Source organism: Gorilla gorilla, chromosome 20 (assembly GCF_029281585.2).
Source record: "Gorilla gorilla gorilla isolate KB3781 chromosome 20, NHGRI_mGorGor1-v2.1_pri, whole genome shotgun sequence".
Taxonomy (NCBI): Eukaryota; Metazoa; Chordata; class Mammalia; order Primates; family Hominidae; genus Gorilla; species Gorilla gorilla.
In genome coordinates, this window is record NC_073244.2 from 43,059,330 (window position 1) to 43,068,105 (window position 8,776).

The 8,776-nt window shown below is 56.2% G+C and overlaps 1 pseudogene; it reads right to left on the minus strand.

The window, feature by feature from the left end:
* Positions 1-665: 665 nt before the first annotated feature.
* Positions 666-1,531, minus strand: LOC129528770 (neurotrophin-4-like; annotated as a pseudogene).
* Between the last annotated feature and the right edge of the window lie 7,245 nt (positions 1,532-8,776).

Sequence of the window (8,776 nt, forward strand, 5' to 3'; positions counted from 1 at the left end):
CCCACTCTACCCTCAAGCCAGGATGCCCGGAGCGCTCCCCGGAAATGCGTGTGCTTCAGGTGATTTAACTGATCATTGAATAGGCCCGCAGGAGGTGTGTCCTGCCCCCGAGGCCGCAGCCTCGGAGGACATTATCTGGACTTAGTCCCTTTCCCGCGATGCCATCAAGCTGGACAATTTTAAGGTCTGTTTCTTTCCCAATGTAGGGTATAGGTTGGCACAGGGAAGAGGGCTAGAAACCTGACTTGAGCTCCCCGCCCAGGGCTGAACTCTCCAGCATCCTGATCGCTTCTCATTCAACCTTGCTTATACTCCCCGTGTGATCGGTAGCTCTTTATCTCAAAACAGAATATTCGAAGCCAACCCCTGCCTGCTCTCACCAAGTAAGATTTCTCATTTGAACCCCAGCTCCCAGATACTTAAAGGCCTTCCGTAGACCATGTCCTCAAGGTCCCCTGGCCATCTGCTTGCATGTTCCAGTTTCTCTCCTCCCCCATGCACATCGTGAAATGTGCCCTCCCACTCCCCAGGATGAGCAAGGTGGTGTCCTCTGTGACAGAGCAGTCAGCAACTTAACACCAAAGGTCACCAATGATCAAATCCATGAGAGTTGATCCGAGGAGTTATGTATTAGGGCTACGAAAGAGTAAACACTCAGTAAATAGTGGCTATTATTATTATTATCATCATCATCATGATTACCCTCAAGTTCCCCCGGGAGAGCTCCTATTCAACCTTCAAAACCCCACGTTGGTGCACCCATCCTACAGAGATTGAGCTCAAATTCAGAGAGTTGTGATTTTGCCATGATTTGATGAGTTCCCCAACTGGGGTCCGTCCGTAGAGCAGCTGGGCCAACCCTGACGTCTCTCAGCATCCAGCTCTGTTCTTTTTCTGCCTGACCAGTTCCTGGGTATAAGTCTCAGGCCCGGCCAGTCCGGCTGAGGAGTGTGCAGACACAGGCAGTGCCAGTTTGAATCCATCGCCAGTCCACACGGCCCTGGGCATCAGCGGTCAATGCCCGCACATAGGACTGCTTGGCCTTGCACTCAGACACCCAGTGCCCCCCGGTCCACACCCCGGCGGCAGCCTCTCCACCTACCCCTGGGCCACCTTCTTCAGAGTTATCGGCCTCGAAGCAGGTGACAAAGAAGTGTTGGCGGAGGGAACTGCCGCCAGCTGCAGGCACCTCGCCCAACACCTCCACCTCGAGCACAACCAAGTCCACAGCGGTCCGGGGGTCTGTCACCCAGCCAGTGACTGCATCGCACACGGCCAGCTCACCCTGATGACTCGCCGGCGAAGTATCGCTGACCCCTCGCTGGCTGCGGTTGGCCCGGGTGCCTGCTGACTCCCGAAAGGCCCCAGTCTCCAGCAGGAAGAGCAGAGGGGGCCCGGCAGCGGCACCCCTAGACAGGACCACTCGGGGGAAAAGAAGGTCCCACTTTGTAGTAGGAAAAGGGGACAATGTCAAGGGTGGGGGTTAGGACTCCATTGACACAGCGGGGAGGAAGAAAATGAGGGGGATGCAGAGGGAGCCTGGGGGAGCGGGAGCATCTCTCAGAGCACATGGAAACAGGGAAAAGGAGGCTGGGATTAGAGAAGAGGATAAACACTTCAGTGGGGACAGAAGTTTGGAACCCCAGGGGAGGCCTGCCTGCCAGGATTATGGGGAAGCCCTTGCTCTAGAAGTTTGGGGGACTCCATGTACAGGACTTGCATCACACCCAACTTGTAGATTAAGAATAAATATTCAACAACTACAGGTCAGGCACTATGGCTCACACCTGTAGTCCCAGCACTTTGGGAGGCTGAGGCGGGTGGATGACTTGAGGTCAGGAGTTCGAGAGCAGCCTGGCCAACACTGTGAAATCACATCTCTACTGATAATACCAAAATTAGCTGGGCGTGGTGCTGCGCTCCTGTAATCCCACCACTTTGGGAGGCCGAGGCGGGCGGATCATGTGGTCAGGGGATCGAGACCTTCCTGGCTAACACGGTGAAACCCCGTCTCTACTAAAAATACAAAAACTTATCTGGGCTTGGTCGCGGGCCCCTGTAGTCCAAGCTACTTGGGAGGCTGAGACAGGAGAATGGAGTGAACCTAGGAGGGGGAGCTTGCAGTGAGCAGAGATTGCGCCACTGCACTCCAGCCTCCACGACAGAGCGAGACTCCATCGCAAAAAAAAAAAAAAAGAAAGAAAGAAAAAGAAAACAGGGTGGAGATGGAGGATGACCTCCAGCTCAGGGGGTGTCCATGGTCTGGCCTTCTGTGGGGAGAAGGAAGGCCACATGATCTGTGTGGCCCAGGTGGCAGGGCCTCAGCCTTCTAAGCCGAGCTCCCTCTTCCTCCCTCTGACGTTGGCACTGGCAGTGCAGGTGGGGCGGAGGGGGGCGCGGCTTGGGGACCTGAATGGGATGAATGGGCCAAGGGGGATGTCATCTCTTCCATTCTCCTTCATCCACTGCCTCTCCCTTCCCCTCCTCCCCCCCCCCCCCCCCACCCCCACCCCCCGGTCCATCTACCTCCCATCCCAGCCAGGAGCGGTCACCTAAGTAGAAAAGGGGCCACTGGAAAGGGGGCGGGGCCTTGACTCTTGGGTACCCTGCGCTTGAAGAAGAACTCTGGGAAGGGGTTTTTCAGGGAGTTGGCCCCTTCCCCACCTGGCTGTATAACCTTCCTGTTCTTTTCTTCCCCTAACCGGTTGCCGCTCCCTCTCCTGAGATGTCAGGAAAGAGGGGGCCACCTGCGTCCTCCACAGTGGTCCCCGAAGCCTGGGGTTCCCAGCCCCAGAGCTCAGAGGTGAAGGAGGTGCTACAGCTCTGGTGACCACTGGTTGTTTCCCAGTCTTCTCCACGCCACCCTTTCCCAAAACAACAAAACAAAACAAAACAAACAAACAAAATTGGGCCTGGCGCAGTGGTTCATGCCTGTAATCCCAGCACTTTGGGAAGCCGAGACGGGCGGATCACAAAGTCAGGAGATCAAGACTATCCTGGCTAACACGGGGAAACCCCGTCTCTACTAAAAAATACAACAAATTAGCCAGGCGTCCTGGTGGGCGCCTGTAGTCCCAGCTACTTGGGAGGCCGAGGCAGGAGAATGGCAGGAACCCGGGAGGCGGATCTTGCAGTGAGCCGAGATCGCGCCACTGCAGTCCAGTCTCAACAACAGAGCGAGACTCCGTCTCAAAAAAAAAAAAAAAAAAAAAAAAAAAAAATTGATTGGAACATCCTCCAAGATGCAAGACTCTCAGTTCCTCAGAGTTCTACAGGAAGGATGGCAGAGTGCAGTTGCCCAGAGTTGAAGTCCCATCTCTGCCATTTGTTGGCTGTGTGACCAGGCACAAATCATTAATTTCTCTGAGCCTGTATTTTACCATCTGTTGCTATTGAGTAATAGTAGTTGACTATTTTCTATTTTTATTTTTATTTTATTTTATTTCATTTTTTTTTTTTTTTTGAGACGGAGTCTCGCCCTGTCACCCAGGCTGGAGTGCAGTGGCGTGATCTCGGCTCACTGCACCTATGCTTCCCGGGTTCAAGCGATTCTCCTGCCTCAGCTTCCTGAGTAGCTGGGACTACAGGCGCGCACCACCACACCCAGCTAATTTTTTTTTTTTTTTTAGTAGAGACAGGGTTTCACCATGTTGGCCAGGCTGGTCTCGAAGTCCTGAACTCAGGTGATGCACCCGCCTCGGCCTCCCAAAGTGCTGGGATTGCAGGCATGAGCCACTGCGCCTGGCCGAACATTTTTAATGTTTATATTATTATTATTATTATTATTATTATTATTATTATTATTATTATTATTACTTTTTGAGATGGAGCTTTGTTTTTGTTGCCCAGGCTGAAGCGCAATGGCGGGATCTTGCTCACTGCAACCTCCGCCTCCTAGGATCAAGAGATTCTCCTGCCTAAGCCTCCCAAGTACCTGGGAGTATAGGCATGCACCACCACGCCCGACGATATTTTGTATTTTTAGTAGAGATGGGGTTTCTCCATGTTGGTCAGGCTGGTCTGGAACCCCTCACCTCAGCTGATCCACCCACCGCAGCCTCCGACAATTACAGGCGTGAGCCACCGCGCCCAGCCGTCCACCCTGTTTTCTACCAGAGTTCTGTACTGTGACTCTGTAGAAAATGGTTTGGAAGCTGGACCCACCCTGTGTGTGTGTGGTTGCCCTGAGCCCACAGAAAGACACCTCCAGAGTGCGGATTGAGAAGCCTTTGTTGTGGGAGGATCGGGGTGTCTGAGGGCCCCGGGAGTCGGGATGGGCTTGGAAGGCTGGGGGGAGGGGCCTTTGAGGAAGAGGAGGCCTGGAAGCGGGGGTCATCGCAGGTCAAGGGGTGGTCCTTGGGACCCCCGCAGTCAGTGGTGCCGCGGCGGCAGCGTGCACATTGACAGCTGAGAGCCACGGCGTAGGAGACCACGGGGTTCACGCCGCGCGGGCAGCCAGGGAGCCGGATGGACTCGAAGCGCACATCGCGGTAGTTGCACACCACCTGAGGCAGGGGCGGCAGGACCCCCTGCAGCACGCGGGTCTGGAAGCCGTGTGAGTGGGGGAATGAGCTTGTGCCTGGGGCCGGCGCCTCAGCTGAGCTCCCCAGCTGCCCCCACAGGTCTCAGACTCAGGAGTCCAGGAAGCCCTCTGTTCCTGCCCTCCCACACCCCATTCCGCAGCCCCTGACCAGAGAGGCAGACCACCCTTCCTCCCCGGCTGCCTCTGTGGGTCTGGCCCTGAGGTGGCAGCACCTGCCCCGGCTCCGGGCAGCTCACCATGGTGGGGCAGTAGCCGGCACAGATGGTGGTGTTGACGGTGATGCACACGGGGCAGCCCTCCTTCTCGACAGCCAGGGTGGCAATTGATGGGGCGGCACCGTGGCCGAAGCGGCTCCTTGGATGCCCATGTCCCGCCCATGCTCAGCAGCAGCAACAGCAGCAGCCCCTGGGGCAAGGACACTGCTTCACCCGGGTCTGAGACCGCAGCCCCGAGTCCTGGCCTTCCCATCCCGCGTGGTACACCACCCACAAAGACCCAGAGACCCTTCCCGGCATCTCCTATTCAGGACCCACCACCCCGACACCTGCCTTTCAGAGCCCACCCCACAGCCCAGAGGACCTGAGATACCCCAACATTTCAGATCCCCACCCTCAGGAACTGCCCCACCTGAAGCTTACTGGGGGTCACGCTCCTCCAGAAAGAGGCCTCCTTCCACAGCTCACACTGGTCTGCCCCTTCTCATGCCAGTGATGGCCTGGAAGGAGGTGGAAGGTGCCCAGGGGCCCTGCAGTCTTTCCTGGAACATCTCCATCTTTGGTGCCTGGAAATGTGGATCTACCCTACCTTTGACATGTCTCTCTCTTAGCGGGATATCTTCCGCAAGCACTGGGAATGTGGACATGGAAAGTAAATTGAGTCTCCGTGGGGGAGTGAGACAGGGAGTGAGGGGTGTTGGACGCGGCACGGGAACCCGGCCGGAGTCAGCGGACCCAATGGGCTGCTCTCTCTCAGATACAGTTCCCCTTCCTCCCTCCAGGGGGCGCCAGGGAACACAGGGCCCTCACTGGCCCTGGGGACTGGGTGACGTCAGGGGTGAGCCTCTTGTGATTGGCTCCCTCACCCTGCGTAAGGTCAAAGGGAAGAAAGGACAACCCCCGACCCCAGGAGCCACTGTGGCTCTGGCCCATTGTGCCGGCCTTCGGGCCCTCAGGGAGGCGAGGGTGCGAGAGCCTCGAGTTCGAGGCCGACCTCCTCCAAAAAAACTTTCTTTTTATCGTTCCCTATATAACAACAAACCATAAAGGGAGGACGCCTTGATAGGAAGAAATGACATCTTCCTAAGTGTTTTTAAATTACTTCAATGTATCTTTTTTTTTTTTTGGGAGACCGAGCCTCGCTCGGTCCTCGGGGGACCTCCCTGCCTCTCAGCCATGGCGGTTGTCACCTGTGGTAAACAGAATGGCGGGAGCAAGTGGGATGTCCCACTACTCGGGCTGAGGCAGGAGAATCACAGGAACCTAGGAGGTGGAACCTCCTCGCCCAGGAGGGGCGCGGCTTCGGACTTAGTTTCTGCCCAATGAGAGAGGGCCTCCCCGTGACTGTGCTGCCAGGTTAGCCACTTGACCCTGGTGCCCCCAACGAGGGATTCAGCCCGAGCCCCACCTCTCCCTTAGGGACCTCCGCCCACTCTACCCTCAAGCCAGGATGCCCGGAGCGCTCCCCGGAAATGCGTGTGCTTCAGGTGATTTAACTGATCATTGAATAGGCCCGCAGGAGGTGTGTCCTGCCCCCGAGGCCGCAGCCTCGGAGGACATTATCTGGACTTAGTCCCTTTCCCGCGATGCCATCAAGCTGGACAATTTTAAGGTCTGTTTCTTTCCCAATGTAGGGTATAGGTTGGCACAGGGAAGAGGGCTAGAAACCTGACTTGAGCTCCCCGCCCAGGGCTGAACTCTCCAGCATCCTGATCGCTTCTCATTCAACCTTGCTTATACTCCCCGTGTGATCGGTAGCTCTTTATCTCAAAACAGAATATTCGAAGCCAACCCCTGCCTGCTCTCACCAAGTAAGATTTCTCATTTGAACCCCAGCTCCCAGATACTTAAAGGCCTTCCGTAGACCATGTCCTCAAGGTCCCCTGGCCATCTGCTTGCATGTTCCAGTTTCTCTCCTCCCCCATGCACATCGTGAAATGTGCCCTCCCACTCCCCAGGATGAGCAAGGTGGTGTCCTCTGTGACAGAGCAGTCAGCAACTTAACACCAAAGGTCACCAATGATCAAATCCATGAGAGTTGATCCGAGGAGTTATGTATTAGGGCTACGAAAGAGTAAACACTCAGTAAATAGTGGCTATTATTATTATTATCATCATCATCATGATTACCCTCAAGTTCCCCCGGGAGAGCTCCTATTCAACCTTCAAAACCCCACGTTGGTGCACCCATCCTACAGAGATTGAGCTCAAATTCAGAGAGTTGTGATTTTGCCATGATTTGATGAGTTCCCCAACTGGGGTCCGTCCGTAGAGCAGCTGGGCCAACCCTGACGTCTCTCAGCATCCAGCTCTGTTCTTTTTCTGCCTGACCAGTTCCTGGGTATAAGTCTCAGGCCCGGCCAGTCCGGCTGAGGAGTGTGCAGACACAGGCAGTGCCAGTTTGAATCCATCGCCAGTCCACACGGCCCTGGGCATCAGCGGTCAATGCCCGCACATAGGACTGCTCGGCCTTGCACTCAGACACCCAGTGCCCCCCGGTCCACACCCCGGCGGCAGCCTCTCCACCTACCCCTGGGCCACCTTCTTCAGAGTTATCGGCCTCGAAGCAGGTGACAAAGAAGTGTTGGCGGAGGGAACTGCCGCCAGCTGCAGGCACCTCGCCCAACACCTCCACCTCGAGCACAACCAAGTCCACAGCGGTCCGGGGGTCTGTCACCCAGCCAGTGACTGCATCGCACACGGCCAGCTCACCCTGATGACTCGCCGGCGAAGTATCGCTGACCCCTCGCTGGCTGCGGTTGGCCCGGGTGCCTGCTGACTCCCGAAAGGCCCCAGTCTCCAGCAGGAAGAGCAGAGGGGGCCCGGCAGCGGCACCCCTAGACAGGACCACTCGGGGGAAAAGAAGGTCCCACTTTGTAGTAGGAAAAGGGGACAATGTCAAGGGTGGGGGTTAGGACTCCATTGACACAGCGGGGAGGAAGAAAATGAGGGGGATGCAGAGGGAGCCTGGGGGAGCGGGAGCATCTCTCAGAGCACATGGAAACAGGGAAAAGGAGGCTGGGATTAGAGAAGAGGATAAACACTTCAGTGGGGACAGAAGTTTGGAACCCCAGGGGAGGCCTGCCTGCCAGGATTATGGGGAAGCCCTTGCTCTAGAAGTTTGGGGGACTCCATGTACAGGACTTGCATCACACCCAACTTGTAGATTAAGAATAAATATTCAACAACTACAGGTCAGGCACTATGGCTCACACCTGTAGTCCCAGCACTTTGGGAGGCTGAGGCGGGTGGATGACTTGAGGTCAGGAGTTCGAGAGCAGCCTGGCCAACACTGTGAAATCACATCTCTACTGATAATACCAAAATTAGCTGGGCGTGGTGCTGCGCTCCTGTAATCCCACCACTTTGGGAGGCCGAGGCGGGCGGATCATGTGGTCAGGGGATCGAGACCTTCCTGGCTAACACGGTGAAACCCCGTCTCTACTAAAAATACAAAAACTTATCTGGGCTTGGTCGCGGGCCCCTGTAGTCCAAGCTACTTGGGAGGCTGAGACAGGAGAATGGAGTGAACCTAGGAGGGGGAGCTTGCAGTGAGCAGAGATTGCGCCACTGCACTCCAGCCTCCACGACAGAGCGAGACTCCATCGCAAAAAAAAAAAAAAAAGAAAGAAAAAGAAAACAGGGTGGAGATGGAGGATGACCTCCAGCTCAGGGGGTGTCCATGGTCTGGCCTTCTGTGGGGAGAAGGAAGGCCACATGATCTGTGTGGCCCAGGTGGCAGGGCCTCAGCCTTCTAAGCCGAGCTCCCTCTTCCTCCCTCTGACGTTGGCACTGGCAGTGCAGGTGGGGCGGAGGGGGGCGCGGCTTGGGGACCTGAATGGGATGAATGGGCCAAGGGGGATGTCATCTCTTCCATTCTCCTTCATCCACTGCCTCTCCCTTCCCCCCACCCCCCCACCCCCACCCCCCGGTCCATCTACCTCCCATCCCAGCCAGGAGCGGTCACCTAAGTAGAAAAGGGGCCACTGGAAAGGGGGCGGGGCCTTGACTCTTGGGT